This window comes from Bombina bombina, chromosome 1 (genome assembly GCF_027579735.1).
Source record: "Bombina bombina isolate aBomBom1 chromosome 1, aBomBom1.pri, whole genome shotgun sequence".
Lineage (NCBI taxonomy): Eukaryota > Metazoa > Chordata > Amphibia > Anura > Bombinatoridae > Bombina > Bombina bombina.
Genome location: NC_069499.1, coordinates 1,163,895,095 through 1,163,921,698, shown reverse-complemented (window position 1 = coordinate 1,163,921,698; position 26,604 = coordinate 1,163,895,095).

Sequence of the window (26,604 nt, the reverse complement as noted above, 5' to 3'; positions counted from 1 at the left end):
GAGTGCTGCCGGCACTGGGGAGCTACAGTTCATAGAGGGAATCATGAATGCCAACATGTACTTTGACATACTGAAGCAGAGCATGATCCCCTCCCTTCGGAGACTGGGCCGCATGGCAGTATTCCAACTTGATAACGACCCCAAAAACACCTCCAAGACAACCACTGCCTTGCTAAAGAAGCTGAGGGTAAAGGTGATGGACTGGACAAGCATGTCTCCAGACCTAAACCCTATTGAGCATCTGTGAGGTATCCTCAAACAGAAGGTGGGGGAGCGCAAGGTCTGTAACATCCACCAGCTCTGTGATGTCATCATGGAGGAGTGAAAGAGGACTCCAGTGGCAACCTGTGATGCTCTGGCTAACTCCATGCCCAACAGGGTTAAGGCAGTGCTGGAAAATAATTTTGGCCACATAAAATATTGACACTGGGTCCAATTTGGACATTTCCACTTAGCGGTGTACTCACTTTTGTTGCCAACGGTTTAGACATTAATGGCTGTGTTTTGATTTTTTTTGAGGGGACAGCAAATGTACACTGTTATACAGTCTGTACACTCACTTCTTCATTGTAGCAAAGTGTAATTTCTTCAGTGTTGTCACATAAATATATAATAAAATATTTACAAAAATGTGAGGGGTGTATTCACTTTTGTGAGATACTGTATATATTATATATATATATATATATATATATATATATATATATATATATATATATATATATATATATAACAGAAATGGTGTCTCCAGTGCTAAAATGGCTATATACAAATATGTAGTATACTGTATTACAGAATTACTATTGCACTACAAAACGAAGAAAGAGAATCCAAAATATATATATATATATATAGCAAAAGAGGGATCAAGCTGATCTCCCGGTGTTTGCTCAGTGTATCTGAAGTACTGCACCCGTTTTACCGCATGTTAGTTCATGCTTGTGCTTCGCTGATTACTTACCTCATATCAGATTGAGGGCATTTCTTATGAGACACGGTGGAATTATCAAGGAATAAAAAGAGGTAGTGGATTCTGCCTAATATACAGCTGCAGCTTCCTGTGGGGAAAGAAGACTATCGCCCCTGGTTCCTATTTTGGGATAACGCTTTTGGATATCGCCTTTGGAAATTGAACTGGGCCATCTACTTACCTCATCAGATTGAGGTTGTCTCCTGTAAGTAGGAACTTCACCTATGTGTTCATCCCTTGTCACATTGATCTTCTACAGTTATTGTTATCAGGACTTTGTGTCTGGACTTTTATATGTGTATCTACTATATGTATCCTATGATGTATCCATATGATATATGAATTGCTACTCAGGATACTGTATTACTGATTGTGTCTAATTTCATTTTTTATTATTTTTAGATAATAGGTTGAGGATCCATCTTTTATTTTATATATATATATATATATATATATATATATATATATATATATATATATATATACACACACACATACACACACATATATATATATACAATTAGTTAGAGAAAGTTAGTAAAGTGCACTATATTAAAAAGCTCCCAGTGTGGGAATGATTGACAACTCTCACTTGCAAATTTGCAACCTATGCCCAAAACAAGGGATTAGACAGTCCGTGGAAAAAGAAAACTTAGCACAGAGTTCAAATGCATGCACACTCTTGCCCCGGACTCTTCAGACAAACCAACAGCAAAATGGAATATACCATGTGAGATAAACTTTGCCACAGTAGAATCGCTGGCTATACTCACTGCATCAAATGCGATGCTGCGTTGTCACTATCCGTCCTGCTCCGTGTGCTGCAAGTAGATCCTCTTAGCTCACCGCTTCTTGTAGAGTCCTCTGTAATGTGCCGATTCAGTGTGTTTCTCTATTCACACTGTGCGCGTCCGATGACGTGTGCACAGCCGGTCATGTGATATGCGGTGTCCAATCAGTGTGTCCCTTGTCTTGTCTTCAGTTGGTAGTATGCAGACGTAATTAGGGCTGTAGGGGCAGGCGAATCCAAACTCAGCCTGAGAGGCTTTCGAGCCTAAGGACCCCAGATACTGGCGTAATGTAGTAATAAGTAGAAAGAAATCCAGGGTCAAAGAATGAAGTAAAATAAAATCCAAATTTTATTGTAGTCCACATGTGGATAAAAACCATGGGGGTCAAAAAACGTACAACACTCAGCACTTGTTGCTTCCAGCTGACATGTTTCGGTGTGATACCGTAATCATAGCTGATGGAATGCACAAGTGCTGCTTCATTTAAAATCAGAATGTAATTCTGATTGGTTAATAACAAAAACAAACCTACGTGTGAGTGTGCAGACTGGTGATTGTGTCAAGAATTAACCATTTACATACCTAAAGTATTAAAACTTATATATTGTGAATGAAAGAGAACATTATGTATATTAATTGAAGCATAACGCTTAAAGCTTAAAGCTTAAATTTGCTCTAGGATTTAACCTGCTATAATGGAAAACACATATTGCATCCATTGCTTATATAATATATTAGCAGGTGCCCCTAATCCTGTATTACAAAATAAAGGATAAAGAGAGAACAAAAACCTAAAAAGAAAAAATTATTTCTGTTTTCTTTTTGATGCTCAACATTGTTTGAGCTAATAGCGCTTATTTTAAATAGTATGGAAATACTATATGAGCAGTATTAATATCATCAAAAATGTAGTAACACTTTTTTTTCTTTCACTGGTCAAAAACAAAAGAAACATAAAACTGTTGCAACACATATAAATACAATAAACCATCTCTGGATGTAGTAAAAATTAGTGTGTAAAGCTAACAGAAGGTATCAATGTTTGTGACCAATCTCATATGGAAATTGGCGCCAATTTTTACTACATCCAGAGATGGTTTATTGTATTTATATGTGTTGCAACAGTTTTATGTTTCTTTTGTTTTTGACCAGTGAAAGAAAAAAAAGTGTTACTTTGTAACATGTATTAAATTACGTTTTTACCTGCATATCTCTCATCCATATTATTACTACACTGTTGCGATACCTGTTTTCTGTTAGTGTAACTTAGGTTAGGTTTTATTTTACAGGTAAATTTGTATTTATTTTAGCTAGGTAGTTATTAAATAGTTAAAGGGACACTCAATCAAAATTAAACTTTCATTATTCAGATAGAACATGCCATTTTAAACAACTTTTCAATTTACTTCCATTAACAAAGTGTGCAGAGTCTTTTTTATATTTAAACTTTTTGAGTCAACAGCTCCTACTGAGTATGTGCAAGAATCAGTGTGTATGCATTTGTGAATGGCTGATGGCTGTCAAATGGTACGTGTATGCATTTGTGAATGGCTGATGGCTGTCACATGGTACGTGTATGCATTTGTGAATGGCTGATGGCAGTCACATGGTACAGGGGGAGTGGAAAAAGACATAACTTTTAAAATTGTCATAAAAAAAATCTACTACTCATTTGAAGCTCAGACTAAGTGCTATTGCATTGTCTTGTTATCTTGCATTTGTTGATTATGCAAAACTACTGTGTTGACCGGTCCTTTAATAACTATTTAGTAACTATTCTACCTATTTAAAATAAATACAAACTTGCCTGTAAAATAAAAATAAAACATAAGCTGTTAGTTATATTGTAGCTATCTTAGGGTTTATTTTATAGGTAAGTATTTAGTTTTAAATAGGAATAATTTAATGATATTAATTTTATTTAGATTTATTTAAATTATATTTAAGTTAGGGGGTATTAGGGTTAGACTTAGGTTTAGGGGTTAATAAATTTAGAATAGTGGCGGTAATGTTGGGGGCGGCAGATTAGGGGTTAATAAATGTAGGTAGGTTGCGGCGATGTTAGGGGCAGCAGATTAGGGGTTAATAAATATAATGTAGGTGTCAGCGATGTTGAGGGAAGCAGATTAGGGGTTAATAAGTATAATTTAGGTGTCGGCGATGTCCGGAGTGGCAGATTAGGGGTTAATAAGTATAATACAGGTGTTGGGGGCTGCAGATTAGGGGTTAATAAATGTAAGATTAGGGATGTTTAAACTCGGGGTTTATGTTAGGGTGTTATGTGTAAACATAATTTTAGTTTCCCCATAGGAATCAATGGGGCTGCGTTACTGAGTTTTACGCTGCTTTTTTGCAGGTGTTAGACTTTTTCTCAGCCGGCTCTCCCCATTGATGTCTATGGGGAAATCGTGCACGAGCACGTATAACCAGCTCACCGCTCACTTAAGCAGCGCTGGTATTGGAGTGCAGTGTGGAGCGCAATTTGGCTCTACGCTCACTTCTTGCCTGTTAACACCGGGTTTATGAAAACCCGTAATACCAACACTGCAGGGAAGTGAGCGGTGAGAAAAAACTGCAAGTTAGCAACGCACCGCTCATAACGCAAGACTCGTAATCAACCTGATAGTAAAATTATCGATTGGGATATGGAAGAGCACTGCCAATTGCAGAAACTGCCACTGATCCAATTTGCAGCACCACTTGCACAGCAGGGGCATGCAACTAGCATTGCTAATTGGATCAGTGGCAGTTTCCAAGCCATACTTCTGCTATGTTTTTAACACCTTTGTGGGGGTGTATAAATGCAAGTCACTAATAACAAAATGTCATGTTCTAATGAATTTTATTACTATAATACTACTATTCATTGTCAGATATTTTCTGACCTCAGTCCCTATAATACTATTACCTATGTTACAAGGTTATAGTCAAATAAAATAGCTAAAAAAAAAAAACATAAAAAGTAGCCCTATGATGTTCCCATTCCCCTACTGAAATAAATTCTAACAGATACTAACCCAACCCCAAATTCAACCTTACCTCTAATACCTAGGGTCGCCACCTCAGCAATGTTTTCCTGGACATTTATGAATTACACATGCTTCAGGGCGTGGAGAAGGCAACGTGAATTGCAAATATTGACAGCACTGTTCATGTTCCTACCTGCATACCCTGCAGCATGTGTAACTCATAAGTGTCCAGGAAAACATGGCCGAGGTGGCAACCCTACCAATAGCTTTGACAGCTGATACATGCCTCTTAAAATCTCAAGCCACCAAATACTCTGCCACCTGCCTCAAAACACATCAGCCATTAAATATATCCAAAACAAGTAAGTAGGAAAGTGGATGCACCGGTATAAGTTGCTGCACTTTACTTGGCTGTGTATACAGCGCTACATAGGTTACCAACTCTCTCTTAGAGGTGCGTGAGGGGCCCATGTGTTGTCTTATATTTATGTCTACTCGTGTATGTGTTAATTTATTTATGACTTGATTTATATAAATATTTTTATCTTTGGATATTTACCCTTGTGTTTTGTGAATTATTTTTGGAGGGTGCTATTCCCTTGGTCTTTTGGATGCACATTATACCGGTGCATCTACTTTCCTACTTACTTGTTTTGGATATCTATTTACCAGGTTGCACCTCCTTCCCTCTTTTTTTAGAATTAAGATTAAATTATATTTGGTATTATCATTGTTATAGTTGAGCTTACTAGTTGCTTTTTTTCCTCCTTGAACATTAAATATATCCCTCTTATGTGAGAAAGGGGGTTATATATTGTAGTAAAATAGGGGCGTTAAACTTAGTGACATATGGGGTTTTTCTTTTTTAGTGTGTTGAGGGGGGGGGTTGGTATTGCATTGCACTGGACATGTGCTGGCGTGAAGAGGAAATTGTGGTTTGATATTCATGGCTAGAGTTAACTGCATTGGGGGATCCAGGTCAATACAGTTTATCAGAGCTACTAAGGGTTAATTGGGGGCTGTTCTACACAGGGTAATTGGGGTTGGGGGAATCCAGAATACATACATGTGATGGGGACATTTAGGTCAGCCTAATTAGGTTTAATTGTGGTGGGTAGTGATTTGGACATTATGATTATGGTTTAAGTGTGGTAGATACTTTGCAGAAAGAATATGTTGCTGTGGGAAATTATGTATGAAATGTTTAAAAAGTAAAGTTAGTAGTACTTGGTTGGACAGGAGTGCCAAAGAGACTAAAGTTTGTGCTCAGGCTAATAACTGACAGAAAATGCCAGTGAAAACATTTATGTATTTCATTTGTATACAATTAAAAGCAAAATACACTAGTTAGCATAAGAAAGACATAAGTGAGTATAAAAAAGCAGCATAAAAACAATTACAATAACATTACATAGGGAAGCGTATCCCATGAATAAAATCAATAATTCAACAAATGGAATGGTCAATATTGACCAAGGATTAGTTGATCCACAAAAAGAAAAATTACATAGATGGATCCACAGCCAAACAAATTATTGGAATATGTGAGAGTCCTGTTGGGGTGTGGGAGTCTTAGTAAAAAAATAAAAAGGGGGATGTGAATAGTCCTGCAAAGTGAAAAAATATGAAAAAAATATATGTACGTATACACATTAGAACAAGTTTATAAAAAAGGGAAATAATGAAGTGAAAAATAAAAATAATTATAAAAATAATTATAAATGTGGTGATAATCTTATGAGGAAGAAGTAGATATCCTTAATCTGATCCTTAGTGATAGTCCTGGGATAGTGGAGGACTCTGCTTCTAATTACCTTAAAAATGAAAAAGAACAATATTTAAATTTTTTATAAACTTGTTCTAATGTGTATATGTACATATATTTTTTCATATTTTTTCACTTTGCAGTACTATTCACATCCCCCCATTTCTGTTTTTTTTTTTCCTCACATAGTCCAGTCATTCATTTGGCTGTGGATCCATCTATGTATTTTTTCTTGTTGTGGATCAACTAATCCTTGGTCAATATTGACCATTCCATTTGTTGATTTGTTGATTTTCTTCATGGGATACACCTCCCTATGTATGTTATTGTAATTGTTTTTATGCTTCTTTTATATACTCACTTATGTCTTTCTTTAGCCTCTTTGGTGCTCCTATTCAACCAACTACTACATGCTCTAACCCTAAGATCTCGTTAGGTGATCTTGTATAGTGAGCTTGTATGTACTACTGGAGCTGTTAACTATAGTCTTATTTTTAAATAAAAAGTAAAGTTATGCTGCCCCCAGGAAGTTAGGCAATCAAACATATTTAGGAATAATTGAAAGAATGTATCAGCAATCCTGGTATAGAACCATCTGCATTTCAGAATCAAATATGTATTACAGAAAGCTTAGTCATACTAAAGACATCATTATTCAGAGCATTTATATTATACTGGGCCTAATGATATTTTAATTTCAAAATGTGCTCCATTGGTAGTTCTTGGTGTCCTTGTCATTGATATCTTTAAATTTTTAATCCATATGTAATTATAAACTTCAATGGAGGTGAATAGATAAAGCAACTAAGACCTCTATTCATGAATAAACAGTTTTTTTTTGTTGGCAAGAGCACATGCTTCAAATCAATTCACACCTGATAGAAATATAAGGGTTTCCATCATTTATAAAAGCGTGGATCATGCCACAAGCAGCGGGAACACACTATTATTACCTCCCTCCTCCCTTGTGGTCACCAGAAATAGCGCTATTAGTATTGCAAACCACAAATAAAGGGTATGTTGCTGGTCCTTAAGGGGTTAAAGATGCATCCCTGTTTCAAATAAAAGACCCAGTTACAATGGCTACACCACAATATCACATTAAATTTAGTGGCTAGTGTCACCAAAAGAAAAATATAGAGGGCGAGATTAAATATGCTGCATCACCAACAAAAGCCAGTGACACCGTTTTTTACACGGTTTTAGTATCACATATACAGCACTGCATATAAATAGTGATGTCCCGAACTGTTCGCCCGCGAACGGTTCACAGTGAACATAGATTGTTCGCGTTCGCGTTTGTTGGCGAACACATGGCGATGTTCGATCCGCCCCTATGTGTCATCATTGTGGAAACTTTGACCCTTTATGTCACAGCCGCCTGACACATTAGAGCCAATCAACATCAGACACTCCCTCACAGACACTCCCAGCTACTCGGAATCCGCCATTTTAGACTCGTAACGACCTTGCTTTTTTAATGAGAGGATGTGTTGTGTTTTTGCTCCTGACATTAATAGGAAAAACATAGCTAGGCTAGTGTATTTACAGTCCAGAAGGACTCCACTCATCTCTGCTGCAAGCACAGCACCCCAAAAAATTTTAATATAAAAAAAAAAAAGTTTAAATTTGTTTGCTAGTGTAATCTAATATAATTTTCTATCCGGCCTGTGTGTTTTGCTGACATAGAGAGCCTACTGTGTTTACTTGCTGCCCTCCCTAGTCTATGAGCCACGACTCATATGTGTTTAACCTTTTTTTAATTCCCCCCCCCCAAAAAAAAAATAATTTCAATCATTTTTCTAGTGTAATCTAATAGTATTTTCTATCAGGCGTGTGTGTATCCGAGATACAGAGCCTACTGTTTTTAATAGCTGCCCTTCCAAAGCTATCAGCCACGACTCATATGTATGTGCTTAACCTTTTTCTTAAAATTTCCAAAAAAAAGTCTTTAAATCATTATGCTAGTGTAATCTAATTGTATTTTCTATCAGGCCTGTGTCTAACTGTCTATCTGACTTACACAGCATACTGTTGTTATAATTGCTGCCCTACGTAGCAGCCAGCCAGTGCGACCACTCATAGAGTCATATGTGCATTGCACTTCTTAACATAATTTTAATATTAAAATCTAAAATTTTAAAATATTTTGCTAGTGTAACGTAACTTAATTTTCTATCAGTCCTGTGTTTTTGTCACTTACACAGCATACTGTGTTAAATTGCTGCCCTACCTACCATCCACGACTCATATCTACCAGCCTGTCTGCCAGGCCCAAGTAGCCAATTAGTGGCACCAATCACAATTCTTGTAACAGTAATAAAAAAAAAAAACATAATTTTTTGGACTGCAAATATTCAGTCTCCTAGTGCCATTGAATTTCATTTACCTCCTGCCTGCCACTGCCAGCCTTTTGTGCCAGGCCGTCTAGCCAACTATTTACACCAATCATAATTGTTGTCACAGTCAGACAGTAGAGTTATTAATTTAAATAAAAAAAATTTTTAGTGTTGATCTTAATCCTCAGTTTGCTCGTGCCTTTGAATTGCACTTTTCTACAGCCTTCCAAGCCTGTGTGCCAGGCCTACTTAAAAAATATTTACACCAATCATATTTGTTGTGACAGTATTCTAATAATTAAAAATTAAAATTTTTGGTAATAGTTGCTGTGATTTGAATCCTCAGTTTGCTGGTGCCATTGAATAGCACTTTCCTCCTGCCTTGCAGCCTGCTGTGAGCCAGGCCCCCACCTAGCCAATTGTTGTCAGCAATCATATTTCTGTTAACAGTATTTCAAAAATTGTCAATCATCACTGTTTAGACTGTCAGTAATCAGTCTCCTAGTTTCCTTGAATTGCATCTCCCTCCTGCCTGCCATCCTTTTGTGCCAGGCCGTCTTGCCAACTATTTACACCAATCCTAATTGTTGTCACAGTATAGTTACTAATTACAATTAAAAAAATCTTTATTGTTGATGATCTTAACCCTCAGTTTGCTCGTGCCTTTGAATTGCACTTTTCTACAGCCTTCCAAGCCTGTGTGCCAGGCTTACTTAAAAAATATTTACACCAATCATATTTGTTGTGACAGTATTCTAATAATGAAAAATTAAAATTTTTGGTAATAGTTGTTGTGATTTGAATCCTCAGTTTGCTGGTGCCATTGAATAGCACTTTCCTCCTGCCTTGCAGCCTGCTGTGAGCCAGGCCCCCACCTAGCCAATTGTTGTCAGCAATCATATTTCTGTTAACAGTATTTCAAAATTTGTCAATCATCACTGTTTAGACTGTCAGTAATCAGTCTCCTAGTTTCCTTGAATTGCATCTCCCTCCTGCCTGCCATCCTTTTGTGCCAGGCCGTCTTGCCAACTATTTACACCAATCCAAATATTTTGTCACAGTATAGTTACTAATTACAATTAAAAAAATCTTTATTGTTGATGATCTTAACCCTCAGTTTCCTCGTGCCTTTGAATTGCACTTTTCTACAGCCTTCCAAGCCTTTGTGCCAGGCCTACTTAAAAAATATTTACACCTATCATATTTGTTGTGACAGTATTCTAATAATTAAAAATTAAAATTTTTGGTAATAGTTGCTGTGATTTGAATCCTCAGTTTGCTGGTGCCATTGAATAGCACTTTCCTCCTGCCTTGCAGCATGCTGTGAGCCAGGCCCCCACCTAGCCAATTGTTGTCAGCAATCATATTTCTGTTAACAGTATTTCAAAAATTGTCAATCATCACTGTTTAGACTGTCAGTAATCAGTCTCCTAGTTTCCTTGAATTGCATCTCCCTCCTGCCTGCCATCTTTTTGTGCCAGGCCGTCTTGCCAACTATTTACACCAATCCTAATTGTTGTCACAGTATAGTTACAAATCACAATTAAAAAAATCTTTATTGTTGATGATCTTAACCCTCAGTTTGCTCGTGCCTTTGAATTGCACTTTTCTACAGCCTTCCAAGCCTGTGTGCCAGGCCTACTTAAAAAATATTTACACCAATCATATTTGTTGTGACAGTATTCTAATAATTAAAAATTAAAATTTTTGGTAATAGTTGCTGTGATTTGAATCCTCAGTTTGCTGGTGCCATTGAATAGCACTTTCCTCCTGCCTTGCAGCCTAATGTGAGCCAGGCCCCCACCTAGCCAATTGTTGTCAGCAATCATATTTCTGTTAACAGTATTTCAAAAATTGTCAATCATCACTGTTTAGACTGCCATTAATCAGTCTCCTAGTGTCCTTGAATCGCATCTCCCTCCTGTCTGCCATCCTTTTGTGCCAGGCCGTCTTGCCAACTATTTACACCAATCCTAATTGTTGTCACAGTATAGTTACTAATTAAAATTAAAAAAATCTTGATTGTTGATCTTAATCCTCTTTTTGCTTGTGCCATTGAATTGCACTTTTCTACTGCTTGCCAGCCTGTGTGCCAGGCCCAACTATCCAATTAGTGCTAGCAATCATATTTCTTTTAACAGTATTGCAAAATTTGTCAATCAACACTGTTTTGACTGTCAATCTGCAGTCTACTAGTGCCCTTGAATTGCATTTTCCTCCTGCATGCCTGCCTGTGTGCCAGTCCCAAGTAGCCAATTAGTGCCACCACTCATATTTATTGTAACAGGATTGGAATTTTTGTTAATCATAACTGTTTTGACTGTGATTCTTCAGTCTCCTAGTGCCATTGAATTGCAGTTTCCTTTCTCCCAGCGTGTGTGCCAGACAGGCCCATTTGCCAAATAGTGCCAAACAATCATATTTGTTGCCACAGTACTAGTAATATTTCAAAAAATTAACAATTTGTGATTTTTAAAACATCTGTCTTTTTTGTTGTTGTCAGTCTCACAGCGTATACTGTGCCCACTTTCACAGTGCCACCACTCAATTGGTGTAATAGTATTGTTAATGTCCATTTAAAAAAAAATGACAGGCAGAGGCAGGCCACCCGCAGGTTCCGTGGTCGTGGTGCTGTGATTCCTTTAGACCCTACAAATATGCACATTGTTCAGACGCCGGGTGACAGGGGGGATGCAAAAACTTCTGAGGAGGACCTAGTTGAATGGCTAACACAGGAAACCCAATCTTCTTCAGCTTTCGCTGCTAGTCCTCCTAACCTTGACGCACCATATACATCCAGCTGTGCTTTGGGCAGGTCTCAAGTGACCAGTGCCACTCCGCCGCCTGTCACCACCACCAACACTAGCACCACAGCCGCTTCACTTGATCTGTCACAGGAGTTATTGACACATCATTTTGAAGAAATGAGTGATGCGCAACCATCATTGACAGAGGATGTAGATAATAGTGATCAGTCTCAGTCAGGCAGCATTACCGACATGGAGGTACGGTGTGATGATGATGGTGATGTTGTACCCGCTGCTGCTTCCTTTCTTGATGTTTCAGATACAAGTGAAGTGGTTGATGATGATGTGTCGGTGGATATCACGTGGGTGCCTGCTAGAAGAGAAGAAGAAGAGGGGGAAAGTTCAGATGGGGAGACAGAGAGGAGGAGGAGGAGACGATTTGGAAGCACTGGGAGGTCGTCTCAAGGAGCTAGTGGCACAGTCAGACAGCATGCATCGTCACCAGGGGTCAGCCAGACAGCCCGTCGACGCCCATCAACGCATGCTGTTGCCACCACCAGAATGCCGTCATCGCAGAGCACAGCAGTGTGGCATTTTATTTGTGTGTCTGCCTCTGACAACAGCGATGCCATTTGCAACCTGTGCCAAAAGAAACTGATTCGTGGGAAGTCCAACAGCCACCTAGGTACAACTACTTTGCGAAGGCACATGGTCTCCCATCACAAAGGCCGATGGGAAGAACACATGAGTAGAAGCAGCACACAAAGTGAAAGCCGCCCTCCTCCTCCTGCTCCAGCATCCTCAGCCACGTCAACCAGTGCTGTCCTCCTTGCCCCCTCTCAACCATCCTCCACTAAGTCTCTCTTACGTAGCAGTTCCTGGTCATCTGCTCACAGTCAGGTGTCTGTCAAGGACATGTTGTTTGCGTAAGAAGCCAATTTCTCAAAGTCACCCCCTTGCCCGGCGTCTGACAGCTGGCTTGTCTGAACTCTTAGCCCGCCAGCTTTTACCATACAAGCTGGTGGAATCTGATGCTTTCAAAAAATTTGTATCTATTGGGACACCGCAGTGGAAGGTACCTGGCAGAAATTTCTTTTCACAAAAGGCAATCCCAAACCTGTACTCTGTTGTGAGAAAGGAAGTTATGGCATGTCTGGAACACAGCGTTGGGGCAAGGGTCCATATGACCACGGATAGCTGGTCTGCAAAGCATGGTCAGGGCAGGTATATCACCTACACTGAGCATTGGGTAAACCTGCTGACTTCTGACAAGCATGGAATGCGTGGCTCTGCAGAAGAGTTGGTGACACCGCCATGACTTGCAGGCAGGCCTGCTGCTAACTCCTCTACTCCTCCTACTCCATCCTCTTCCATAACCTCTTCCTCGGCTGAGTCCTCTTCAACTTCTGCGTCTTGCTCCACATCTATGGCACCCCCCCAGCTCCCCAGGTACTATGCTACATCCCGGGTACGGCAGTGTCACGCCGTCTTGGGGTTGACTTGCCTGAAAGTGGAGAGTCACACCGCACCAGCACTCCTGACCGCCCTGAACGCACAGGTGGATCAGTGGCTGACTCCGCACCAACTGGAGATTGGCAAGGTTGTTTCTGACAATGGAAGTAATTTGGTGGCGGCATTGAAATTGGGCAAGTTGACACATGTGCCGTGCATGGCACATGTGTGTAATCTAATTGTACAACGATTTGTCCATAAGTACCCAGGCTTACAGGACGTCCTGAAGCAGGCCAGGAAGGTGTGTGGCCATTTCAGGCGTTCCTACACGGCCATGGCGCACTTGTCTGATATCCAGCGTCAAAACAACCTGCCAGTGAGGCGCTTGATTTGCGACAGCCTGACACGGTGGAATTCAACACTCCTAATGTTTGACCGCCTGCTCCAACAAGAAAAAGCTGTTAATGAGTATTTGTATGACCGGGGTGCTAGGACAGCCTATGGGGAGCTGGGGATATTTTTGCCAAATTACTGGACGCTCATGCGCAATGCCTGTAGGCTCATGCGTCCTTTTGAGGAGGTGACAAACCTTGTCAGTCGCACCGAAGGCACCATCAGCGACATCATACCATTTGTTTTCTTCCTGGAGCGTGCCCTGCGAAGAGTGCTGGATCAGGCAGTAGATGAGCGTGAAGAGGAAGCGGGAGAGTTGTGGTGTCCATCACCCCCGCAAACAGCCGAATCAGCATTGCTTGCTGGACCTGCGGCAACGCAGGAAGAGGATTGTGAGGAAGAGGAGTCAGAGGAGGAATGTGGCTTTGGGGAGGATGAGGAGGAGGAAGACTGAGCACAACAGTCATCCCAGGGTGCTCGTTGTTGTCACCTCTCTGGTACCCGTGGTGTTGTACGTGGCTGGGGGGAAGAAGATACCATCAGTGAGATCAGTGAGGAGGAGGAACGCGACATGATTAGCTCAGCATCCAACCTTGTTCAAATGGGTTCTTTCATGCTGTCGTGCCTGTTGAGGGACCCTCGCATAAAAAAGCTGAAGGAGAACAACCTGTACTGGGTGTCCACGCTCCTCGACCCCCGGTATAAGCATAAAGTGCCTGAAATGTTACCAAATTCCCGCAAGTCAGAAAGGATGGAGCATTTTCATACTAAATTAAAAACTATGCTTTACACAGCGTATAAGGGTGATGTCACAGCACAACGGGAATGTAACAGGGGAAGAGATGAAATTAATCCTCCTCCTCCCACGACCACGGCGGCAAGGACCGGGCGCTTTCCTGACGTCTTGTTGATGGAGGACATGCGTACCTTTTTAACTCCCATGCACCATCAGAGCCTTTCGGGATCCAGCCTTAGAGAAAGACTCAACCGACAGGTAGCAGACTACCTAGCTTTAACTGCGGATCTCGACACTCTCAGGAGCGATGGACCCCTTGACTACTGGGTGTGCAGGCTGGACTTGTGGCCTGAGCTATCCCAATTTGCAATGGAACTTCTGGCCTGCCCCGCTTCAAGTGTCCTGTCTGAAAGGACTTTTAGTGCAGCAGGAGGTTTTGTCACTGAGAAGAGAAGTCGCCTAGGTCAAAAAAGCCTTGACTATCTCACTTTTATAAAAATGAATGAGGGCTGGATCCCGAAGGGACTGACATTGGGCGATACATTTGAATAAAAAACTACTGATGATGATATGAGCTGCCTTGGGCTACAACTGGTACACAGGCTGGCCTTTTTTTTTTGGTTATAAAGACGGAGGACTTGCTTGACTTATCCGCCAACAACTAGTGTTCAAGCCACAAGCTTTTAGGGCACTTTATAAATGTTTTAGAAACATCGATTTTTCTGTCCGCTGCTACAGCAGTTGCTACAACAATACCCCAATTTTTCAGTCATTTGTACATTCCTAATTTTTCTGGCCTCTGCTGCATCTCTGTGGGTACAAAAATCAAATAAAAAAAATAAGGCACATAACACTAGTGATTAAACTGTTACGAATTGTACAACTTTACACACCACTCATATCCGGTGGACCATTCAATTGAACGCAAAATGCAACAAATTTGAAAGAGTAGGACCGACCAAGCATCTTTATCCGTCTCTTGGTTGCTCTAAATTATCTCCGTGTTCCATCTATGCCATACCTGTACTCTATTGTGCAAAAGGGTGGCATATGTTGTGATCATGCTGTTGTGCCTGTTGCGGGTCGTGGCCCATGATATAAAAAGGCTGAAGGAGAACGACCTGTAGTAATGGGTGCCCCATCCAGTTTTTAGAAAAATGTTCCTGGTTCCTCTCAATTATCTTTGGGTTTCTAAAATGGATGCCATTCCTGTACTCGCTTGTGCAAAAGGATGGCATATGTGGTGGTGTTTCCTGCAGTTGTTTCTGTTGAGGGTGCTGGACCCTCTTATAAAAAAGCTGAAGGAGAACGACCTGGAGTGGGAGTCCAAGCATGGTTTTTGGGGCTATTTCACTTTTACAAACAATTATCTGTGGGTTTCACAAATCAATGCCGTACCAGTACTCTATTGTTCCAAAGTATGCCATATGTTCTCTTTCCTGCTGGTATTTTGTTTGAGGGTCCTGAACACTCTTATAAAAAGGCCTAAGGTGAAAGAGGTGTACTGGGTGTCCACTCATTTTTATTTTCTATTTCTCATTTGACCAAAATTATCTCTGGTTTTGTAAAATCAATGCCGTACCTGTACTCTATTGTTCAAATGGATGCCATACGTCCTCTTTCCTGCTGGTGTTTTTTTTTTGGAGTGTCCAGGACCCTCTTATAAAAAGGCCTAAGGAGAAAGAGGTGTATTGGTTGGCCACTCATTTTTATTTTTCTATTTAACAATTGACCAAAATGATCTCTGGGTTTGTAAAATCAATGCTGTACCTGTACTCTATTGTTCAAAAGGATGCCATACGTCCTCTTTCCTGCTGGGGTTTTTTTTGAGGGTCCAGGACCCTCTTATAAAAAGGGCTAAGGAGAAAGAGGTGTACTGGCTGTCCATCGAATCATTTTTTTGATTCAAATTTACATTTTAAAAAAAATTTCTATGGGTTTCTAAAATCTATGCCTTTCCTGTACTCTATTGTTCAAAAGTATGCCATATTTCCTCTTTCCTGTTGGTTTTTTGTTTGAAGGTCCTGGACCCTCTTATAAAAAGGCCTTATGGATAAATAATTGTACTGGTTGTCCATCCAATAATTTTTTTTAATTAAAATTCACGGTTGCAACAAATTATCCCCGGGTTTCTAAAATCAATGCCTTTCTTATAATCTTTTTTTCACAAAGGATGCCATATGTCCTCTTTCCTACTGCTGGTTTTGTTGAGTGTCCTGGAGCCTCTGCTAAAAAGGCCTAAGGATAAAGAAGTGTAATGGGTGTCTATTCAATGTTTTTTTAGATTTCCCGGATGTAACACATTTTTTCTGTCTTTCAAAAATCAATGCCTTTCCTGTAATCTATTTTTCTAAAGGATGCCATATGTCCTTTTTCATGCTGCTGGTTTTGTGGAGGGTCCTGGAGCCTCTGCTAAAAAGGCCTAAGGATAAATAAGTGTACTGGGTGTATAATCTATATTTTTTTAGATTTCACGGTTGCAACTAATGATCTCTGTGTTTCTAAAATCAATGCCTTTCCTGTAATCTAATTTTCTAAAGGATGCCATATGTCCTCTTTCATGCTGCTGGTTTTGTGTAGGGTCCTGGAGCCTCTGCTAAAAAGGCCTAAGGATAAAGAAGTGTACTGGGTGTATAATCTATGTTTTTTTAGATTTCACGGTTGCAACTAATGATCTCTGTGTTTCTAAAATCAATGCCTTTCCTGTAATCTAATTTTCTAAAGGATGCCATATGTCCTTTTTCATGCTGCTGGTTTTGTGGAGGGTCCTGGAGCCTCTGCTAAAAAGGCCTAAGGATAAATAAGTGTACTGGGTGTATAATCTATATTTTTTTAGATTTCACGGTTGCAACTAATGATCTCTGTGTTTCTAAAATCAATGCCTTTCCTGTAATCTAATTTTCTAAAGGATGCCATATGTCCTCTTTCATGCTGCTGGTTTTGTGTAGGGTCCTGGAGCCTCTGCTAAAAAGACCTAAGGATAAATAAGTGTACTGGGTGTATAATCTATGTTTTTTTAGATTTCACGGTTGAAACTAATGATCTCTGTGTTTCCAAAATCAATGCCTTTCCTGTAATCTAATTTTCTAAAGGATGCCATATGTTCTCTTTCATGCTGCTGGTTTTGTGTAGGGTCCTGGAGCCTCTGCTAAAAAGGCCTAAGGATAAATAAGTGTACTGGGTGTATAATCTATGTTTTTTTAGATTTCACGGTTGCAACTAATGATCTCTGTGTTTCTAAAATCAATGCCTTTCCTGTAATCTAATTTTCTAAAGGATGCCATATGTCCTCTTTCATGCTGCTGGTTTTGTGGAGGGTCCTGGAGCCTCTGCTAAAAAGGCCTAAGGATAAATATGTGTACTGGGTGTGTAATCTATGTTTTTTTAGATTTCACGGTTGCAACTAATAATCTCTGTGTTTCTAAAATCAATGCCTTTCCTGTAATCTAATTTTCCAAAGGATGCCATATGTCCTCTTTCCTGCTGCTGGTTTTGTCGAGGGTCCTGGAGCCTCTGCTGCGCATAATAAAGAAAAAAAAATAATTTAACTTGACTTAATAACTGAAGCATGACTTCAGGAGTCAGGTGTGGTCGTAGGTAGTGGTTGTTGTTAGCAGATTATTTTTATTGCAAATTGCAATTGCCACAGCGTGCATAAAATGTGTGTCACTAGTTTAAATTTTATTTTTTATTTTTTTCATTCAGGATTAGTTTGGGGTACGGCGCAATATTGGAAAGGCAAAAAAACAGGTCTCGGTACCCGTTGATATAAGGGGTGACTACTAGTGCTTTTACCAGGCTCCTCTTGGATAGCCCCAGAAAGTGTGAGTATGAATCCCAAAAAGAAAATTAAATTAAGGTTGAAAAATTACTCCTAAGTAAATTGTAAGACCTGGAGCTCCTCAAACACATGTCCTACCGCAACAGGTATAGGCTCCGCCCACCCAAATCTTACCTTTTTAATGCCAATTGATATTGCCACAGCTGGAATAACAGTAACTAATATGTGCGTCACCACAGTCTCCGAATCTATTGTCGGATGTATACAAAAACAACAATAAAGAATTCCTTTTGGGGCGCAAAGAGATGGCTACCGGAACACTCCAGGAACTTCACAAAAGTGGCTGTCTTGTGTTTCTGGTGATGTTGTAGACATCTGGGTAGTGTACAGGGAGGGCAAAAATCCTCTCCATCTCTGTGCACCACAGGACAGGACGGCCTTGTCATCCATAAGCACATGAAATTGCTGGCATTTTCGTTGCTTCAAGAAGTTCAGTTTTTGTGGTGATAGTACAGAATTAAATAAACTTTGGTTTCCTACCATACTCAAGACAATCTTGTAGTTCAAGCTTCGGACTTGCTGTGGGAAACAGTGGGCTGTCCATAGCAGGAAGATGATTTAGACAGAAGTAACGGGCTCTGCTTGCAGGTGACACATGTTTATCGTCAATCATCAAAGGGGTTGCATGCAGAATATGGCTGATGGCCCCTTATTCACATGTTTGTCCAGAGCAACAACATTTGCAAACAGCCAGAAGAGAGGTCGGTTCTCACCAGCCTTAAGTTGAGCTTCAATTACCAAATGCTGATATTCAAAAAATAGACAAACAGTGCCTTAAAAAACACATTTGCAATATGGATTCACCAGAGCAAGGTCATTGATAGTATTTCCCACAATAACAAAATTAAAATGACACAACTCCGCAATCTTCCCCTTCACATTATTATTGTCACACTCCATTGTACTCCTATGCCCACCTCCCTGCTCTTGTTTTTGTTGAGGGTCCTGGAGCCTCTGCTAAAAAGGCCTATGGATAAATAAGTGTACTGGGTGTCTAATCAATGTTTTTTTATATTTCACGGGTCATATAAATGATCTGTGGGATTCTAAAATCAATGCCTTTCCTGTAATCTTTTATTCAAAAGGATGACATATCTCCTCTTTCATGCTGTTGTTTCGGTTGAGGCTCCGGGACCCTCGTATTAAAAAGGCCTGAGCATAAATAAGTGTCACGGGTGTGTAATCAATGTTTTTTTCTAATTTCACGGTTGCAAATAATGATCTGTGGGTTTCTAAAATCAATGCCTTTACTGTAATCTTTTATTCAAAAGGATGACATATCTCCTCTTTCATACTGTTGTTTCGGTTGAGGCTCCGGGACCCTCGTATTGAAAAGGCCTGAGCATAAATAAGTGTCACGGGTGTCTAATAAATGTTTTTTTCTAATTTCACGTTTGCAAATAATGATCTGTGGGGTTCTAAAATCAATGCCTTTACTGTAATCTTTTATTCAAAAGGATGACATATCTCCTCTTTCATGCTGTTGTTTCGGTTCAGGCTCCAGGACCCTCGTATTAAAAAGGCCTGAGCATAAATAAGTGTCACGGGTGTGTAATCAATGTTTTTTTCTAATTTAACGGTTGCAAATAATGATCTGTGGGTTTCTAAAATCAATGCCTTTACTGTAATCTTTTATTCAAAAGGATGACATATCTCCTCTTTCATGCTGTTGTTTCGGTTCAGGCTCTGGGACCCTGGTATTAAAAAGGCCTGAGCATAAATAAGTGTCACGGGTGTCTAATCAATGTTTTTTTCTAATTTCACGGTTGCAAATAATGATCTGTGGGTTTCTAAAATCAATGCCTTTCCTGTAATCTATTATTCAAAAAGATGACATATCTCCTCTTTCATGCTGTTGTTTCGTTTGAGGCTCCGGGACCCTCGTATTAAAAAGGCCTGAGGATAAATAATTGTGTAACGGGTATCTAATGAATTTTTTTTTTTATTTCACGGGTCATATAAATGATCTCTGGGATTCTAAAATCAATGCCTTTCCTGTAATCTATCATTCAAAAGGATGACAGTACTACCAAAATACAGCCAATGAAGGGCCTTAGGAAGACTGAGCCAAGGTTGGATTGTAGTATTTGGTTAGACTAATCATGATGGCCATGTAGACCACCACCACCGAGAATCCTGGAAGTAACAGGGATGATGAGATGAAAGAGCTAAGAATGGTAGAACTTGAAACAACAGAGTTAGCCATGGGTGTTAGTGCAAAACCGCTTGGCTTTTTTTTGGCTTTGGGTGCGGCTATTCATGCAGGCCATATAGAGCTGACAACATTCGGTGTTGTATCAGCTATTAAACTAATAAGAACAGTACTACCAAAATACAGCCAATGAAGGGCCTTAGGAAGACTGAGCCAAGGTTGGATTGTAGTATTTGGTTAGGCTAATCATGATGGCCATGTAGACCACCACCACCGAGAGTCCTGGAAGTAACAGGGATGATGATATGAAAGAGCTAAGAATAGTAGAACTTGAAACAACAGAGTTAGCCATGGGTGTTAGTGCAAAACCGCTTTGCTTTTTTTTGGCTTTGGGTGCGGCTATTCATGCAGGCCATATAGAGCTGACAACATTCGGTGTCGTATCAGCTATTAAACTAATAAGAACAGTACTTCCAAAATACAGCCAATGAAGGGCCTTAGGAAGACTGGGCCAAGGTTGGATTGTAGTATTTGGATAGGCTAATAATGATGGCCATGTAGACCACCACCACTGAGAGTCCTGGAAGTAACAGGGATGATGAGATGAAAGAGCTAAGAATAGTAGAACTTGAAACAACAGAGTTAGCCATGGGTGTTAGTGCAAAACCGCTTGGCTTTTTTTTGGCTTTGGGTGCGGCTATTCATGCAGGCCATATAGAGCTGACAACATTCGGTGTCGTATCAGCTATTAAACTAATAAGAACAGTACTATCAAGATACAGCCAATGAAGGGCCTTAGGAAGACTGAGCCAAGGTTGGATTGTAGTATTTGGTTAGGCTAATCATGATGGCCATGTAGACCACCACCACCGAGAGTCCTGGAAGTAACAGGGATGATGAGATGAAAGAGCTAAGAATAGTAGAACTTGAAACAACAGAGTTAGCCATGGGTGTTAGTGCAAAACCGCTTGGCTTTTTTTTGGCTTTGGGTGCGGCTATTCATGCAGGACATATAGAGCTGACAACATTCTGTGTCGTATCAGCTATTAAACTAATAAGAACAGTATCACCAAAATACAGCCAATGAAGGGCCTTAGGAAGACTGAGCCAAGGTTGGATTGTAGTATTTGGTTAGGCTAATCATGATGGCCATGTAGACCACCACCACCACCGAGAGTCCTGGAAGTAACAGGGATGATGAGATGAAAGAGCTAAGAATAGTAGAACTTGAAACAACAGAGTTAGCCATGGGTGTAAGTGCAAAACCGCTTGGCTTTTTTTTGGCTTTGGGTGCGGCTATTCATGCAGGCTATATAGAGCTGACAACATTCGGTGTCGTATCAGCTATTAAACTAATAAGAACAGTACTACCAAAATACAGCCAATGAAGGGCCTTAGGAAGACTGAGCCAAGGTTGGATTGTAGTTTTTGGTTAGGCTAATCATGATGGCCATGTAGACCACCACCACCGAGAGTCCTGGAAGTAACAGGGATGATGAGATGAAAGTACTAAGAATAGTACTACTTGAAACAACAGAGTTAGCCATGGGTGTTAATCCAAGACCGCTTGGATTTATTTTTGTATTGGGTGCGGCTAATCATGCAGGCCATATAGAGCTGCCACCATTCGGTGTTGTATCAGCTATAAAAATAATAAGAACTGTACTATCAAAATACAGACAATGAAGGGCCTATGAAGACTGAGCAAAGGTTGGATTGTAGTATTTTGTTCGGCTAATCATGATGGACATGTAGACCACCCGTAACAGGGATGAAAGTGGTAAGAATAGTACTAATTGAAACAACCGAGTTAGCCATGGGTGTTAGTCTAAGACCACTCAGCTTTTTTTTGGGTTTGGGTGCAGCTAATCATGAAGGCCAGATAGACCTGCCACCATTTGGTGTTGTAACAGGTATGAAAATGCAAAGAACAGTACTACTTAACACAACCTACTTACCATGGGTCCCAGAGCATAGGTTTGGTTGTTATATTTTGTAAGGGTAATCATGCAGGCCATATAGACCTCCACCGATAGGGTGAGTATGAGTAACAGCTATTAAAATGCAAAGGACATTACTAATTAACACAACATAGTTACCATGGGTCGCAGACCAAGAGCAGATGTCTTATTATTATATTTTGTATGGGTAATCATCCAGGCCGTATAGACCTCACCAAATAGGGGGAGTTACAGAGATTAAAGTGCTAAGAATGGTAGTACTTAAAACACAACCTCGTTAAAATAGGTAGCAGAACACATGTCTTATTATTATAATTTTTAAGGGTAATCTGGCAGGCCATATAGAACTCCCCCGATAGGGGGGGGAACAGGGATTAAAGTTCTAAGAAAAGTACTAATTGACACAAGCTAGTTGGGTCCAAGAACGCATGTTTGATTATTAGAATTTATTAGGGTAATTATATATCTAACAAATCTATCTATTTCTCTTCTATCGATTCGATCTAACTATCAATCTATGTATATCTATCTATCCTATCTATCACTATCAATCTATCTTCTGTCCGGGATGTTTTGAGACAGCCACTTTGGGAATGTTAGTTGATTTAGACCCATTATGGCTTAAAAGCAGACTCTGCATCAACTATGTAATTTTCCATGGGAGTTTTGCCAGGGATCCCCCTCCAGCATGCAACAGTCCAGGTGTTAGTACCCTTGAAACAACTTTTCCATCACTATTGTGGCCAGAAAGAGTCCTTGTAGGTTTTAAAGTTCGCCTGCCTATTGAATTCAATGGTGGTTCGCGCGGTTCGCGTGTTCGCGAACAATACCGGAAGTTCGAGTCCGCCGTTCGCGAACCGAAAATTTTAGGTTTGCGACATCACTACATATAAATGCCCGCAATTTTTACTCCCATAGGCTAACATAGATCCGCGTCGCTAATGGGTATCACATATTCAGCACAAGGACTTACGCAGCGAAAATTGAGACATTTTACTCCATTTTCACCTCGTCACACATAGGCAGACACAGCAAGACTTGCGCTGCGTATTTGAGCATTGTAACCCCCTGAAAATAGTAACTAACACATAACGCATGCGCAATATCTATCTACCTCCTGAAAATAACTAACACCTAGCGCATGAGCAATATGTATCTACCTTTCAACCGCCAACCCTCATCGCAATAATTAATAAACTATCATTTAACCCCTAATCCGCCGACCCCCACATCGCAAAACATCTAATCAACCTATTAACCCCTAATCTGCCAACCCCCCACAATGCTATATACCTAATATACGCCTAGATTTAGAGTTTTGGGGCCGAAGGGGTGCGTTAGCTACGCGTCTTTTTTTTCTAGCGCTGCTTCTAAACAACGCTGGTATTGAGAGTTCTCTGAAGAGCTGCGTTAGGCTCCAAAAAGGGAGCGTAAAGGCATATTTACCGCCACTTCAACCCTCAATACCAGCTGGAAAAACGTGCTTGTGCACGATTCCCCCATAGGAAACAATGGGGCAGTTTGGGCTGAAGAAAAACCTAACACCTGCAAAAAAGCAGTGTTAAGCTCCTAACGCAGCCCCATTGTTTCCTATGGGGAAACAGTTTCTAAGTCTGCACCTAACACCCTAACATGAACCCCGAGTCTAAACACCCCAAGCCTTACACTTATTAACCCCTAATCTGCCGCCCCCGCTATCGCTGACACCTGCATTACACAATTGGCTGATCGGAACAGCCAATAGAATGCAAGCTCAATCTGATTGGCTGATTGGATCAGCCAATCGTATTGAACTTGAATCTGATTGGCTGATTCAATCAGCCAATCAGTTTTTTCCTACCTTAATTCCGATTGGCTGATAGAATCCTATCAGCCAATCGGAATTCGAGGGACGCCATCTTGGATGACGTCACTTAAAGGAACCTTCATTCGTCGGGTAGTCGTCGGGGAAGGAGGATGTTCCGCACCAGAGGTCTTGAAGATGGAGCCGCTCCTCGTCGGATGGATGAAGATAGAAGATGCCGCTTGGATGAAGATGTCTGCTGGTCCAGATGTCCTCTTCTGCCCGGATAGGATGAAGACTTCTGCCACTCCGGATGTCCTCTTTTGGTCCATCGGTGCCCGGCTGGGTGAACACGGCTCAAGGTAGGGAGATCTTCAGTGGGGTAGTGTTAGGTTTATTTAAGGGGGGTTTGGGTTAGAGTAGGGGTATGTGGGTGGTGGGTTGTAATGTTGGGGGAGGTATTGTGTGTTTTTTTACAGGCAAAAGAGCTGATTACTTTGGGGCATGCCTCGCAAAAAGCCCTTTTAAGGGCTGGTAATAGAGCTGTTAACTTTTGTAATTTAGATTAGGGTAGGGAATTTTTTTTTATCTTGGGGGAGTTTGTTATTTTATAAGGGGGCTTAAAGTAGGTGTAATTAGCTTAAAATTCTTGTAATCTTTTTTTATTTTTGTAATTTAGTGTTTGTTTTTTTGTAATTTAGTTTAGTTTATTTAATTGTAGGTAATTGTAGGTAATTTATTTAATTTATTTAATGATAGTGTAGTGTTAGGTTTAATTGTAACTTAGGTTAGGATTTATTTTACAGGTAATTTTGTAATTATTTTAACTAGGTAGCTATTAAATAGTAAATAACTATTTAATAACTATTGTACCTAGTTAAAATAAATACAAAGTTGCCTGTAAAATAAATATAAATCCTAAAATAGCTACAATATAATTATTCGTTATATTGTAGCTAGTTTAGGGTTTATTTTACAGGTAAGTATTTAGTTTTAAATAGGAATACTTTAGTTAATAAGATTTAATTTATTTCGTTAGATTAAAATTATATTTAACTTAGGGGGGTGTTAGGGTTAGGGTTAGACTTAGCTTTAGGGGTTAATACATTTATTATAGTAGCGGCAAGGTCCGGTCGTCAGATTAGGGGTTAATACTTGAAGTTAGGTGGCGGCGATGTTAGGGAGGGCATATTAGGGGTTAATACTATTTATTATAAGGTTTGCGAGGCGGGAGTGCGGCGGTTTAGGGGTTAATAACTTTATTAGATTAGCGGCGAGGTCCGGTCGGCAGATTAGGGGTTAATAAGTGTAGGTAAGGTAGCGGCGACGTTGGGGGGGCATATTAGGGGTTAATAAATATAATATAGGTGTCGGTGATGTTAGGGGCAGCAGATTAGGGGTTCATAGGGATAATGTAGGTGGCGGCGGTGTGCGGTCGGCAGATTAGGGGTTAAAAATATTTATCATAGTGTTTGCGATGTGGGGGGACCTCGGTTTAGGGGTACATAGGTAGTTTATGGGTGTTAGTGTACTTTAGAGCACTGTAGTTAAGAGCTTTATAAACCGGCGTTAGCCCAGAAAGCTCTTAACTACAGCCTTTCCATGGGCGGTAGGAGTTTTGTCGGTAGAGTTGTAACGCTCACTTCAGCCAAGACTCTAAATACCGGCATTAGGAAGATCCCATTGAAAAGATAGGATACGCAATTGGCGTAAGGGGATCTGCGGTATGGAAAAGTCGCGGCTTGAAAGTGAGTGTTAGACCTTTACCTACACGACTCTAAATACCAGCGGGCGGCCAAAAGCAGCGTTAGGACCCTTTAATGCTTCTTTTGATGGCTACCGCAGAACTCTAAATCTAGGTGATAGTGATTAACTCCTAAACCGCCATTACCCCACAATGCAATATACCTTAATAAACTATTAACCCATAATCCGCCATTCACCCATATCGCAAAGTACCTATTAAAACTATTAACCCCTAAACTGCCATCCCCCCACAACACAATAAACTTAATTAACCTATTAACCCCTAATGCGCCATTAACCCACATTGCAACTAATAAATCTAATAATACCTAATCCTCCAAACCCCCACAATGAAAATTACTAATTAAATTACTAAGCCCCCTAACCTAACAGCCCCTAACCTAACACCCCCTAAATTAACCCCAATTAAAATAAAACATACTAAGTTACAACAAGCAATTAAAATAAAAAAGCTAACATTTCTTAAAAATAAAAAAACTAAGGTTAAATTAATCTGATTACAAAAAATAAAAAATTCTAACATTACATAAAATAATTAACCAAATTATCAAAAATAAAAAATAAACCTTATCCCTATGAAAATAAAAAACAAAACAAAATAAAAACACTCAAACATAATCTTTTACCTTAACCTCATAACCTCTTAAGGACATATGACGGAATTTTTCCGTCATAAAACAATTGAGCAAACTGAAAGCTGTGTCCTTAAAGGGTTAAAAAATACTAAATTCCCCTTCTAACACTAAACCCCCCCATCCACCAAACCCCCCAAAATAAAAAAAACCTAATACTAAAAAATCCTAAACTACCCATTGCCTCTAAAAGGGCATTTGTATGGGTATTGCCCTTAAAATGGCATTCAGCTCTTTTATTGCCCTTAAAAGGACATTCAGCTCTTTTTCAAAGTCCCATTAAATCCCTAATCTAAAAAAAAAAAA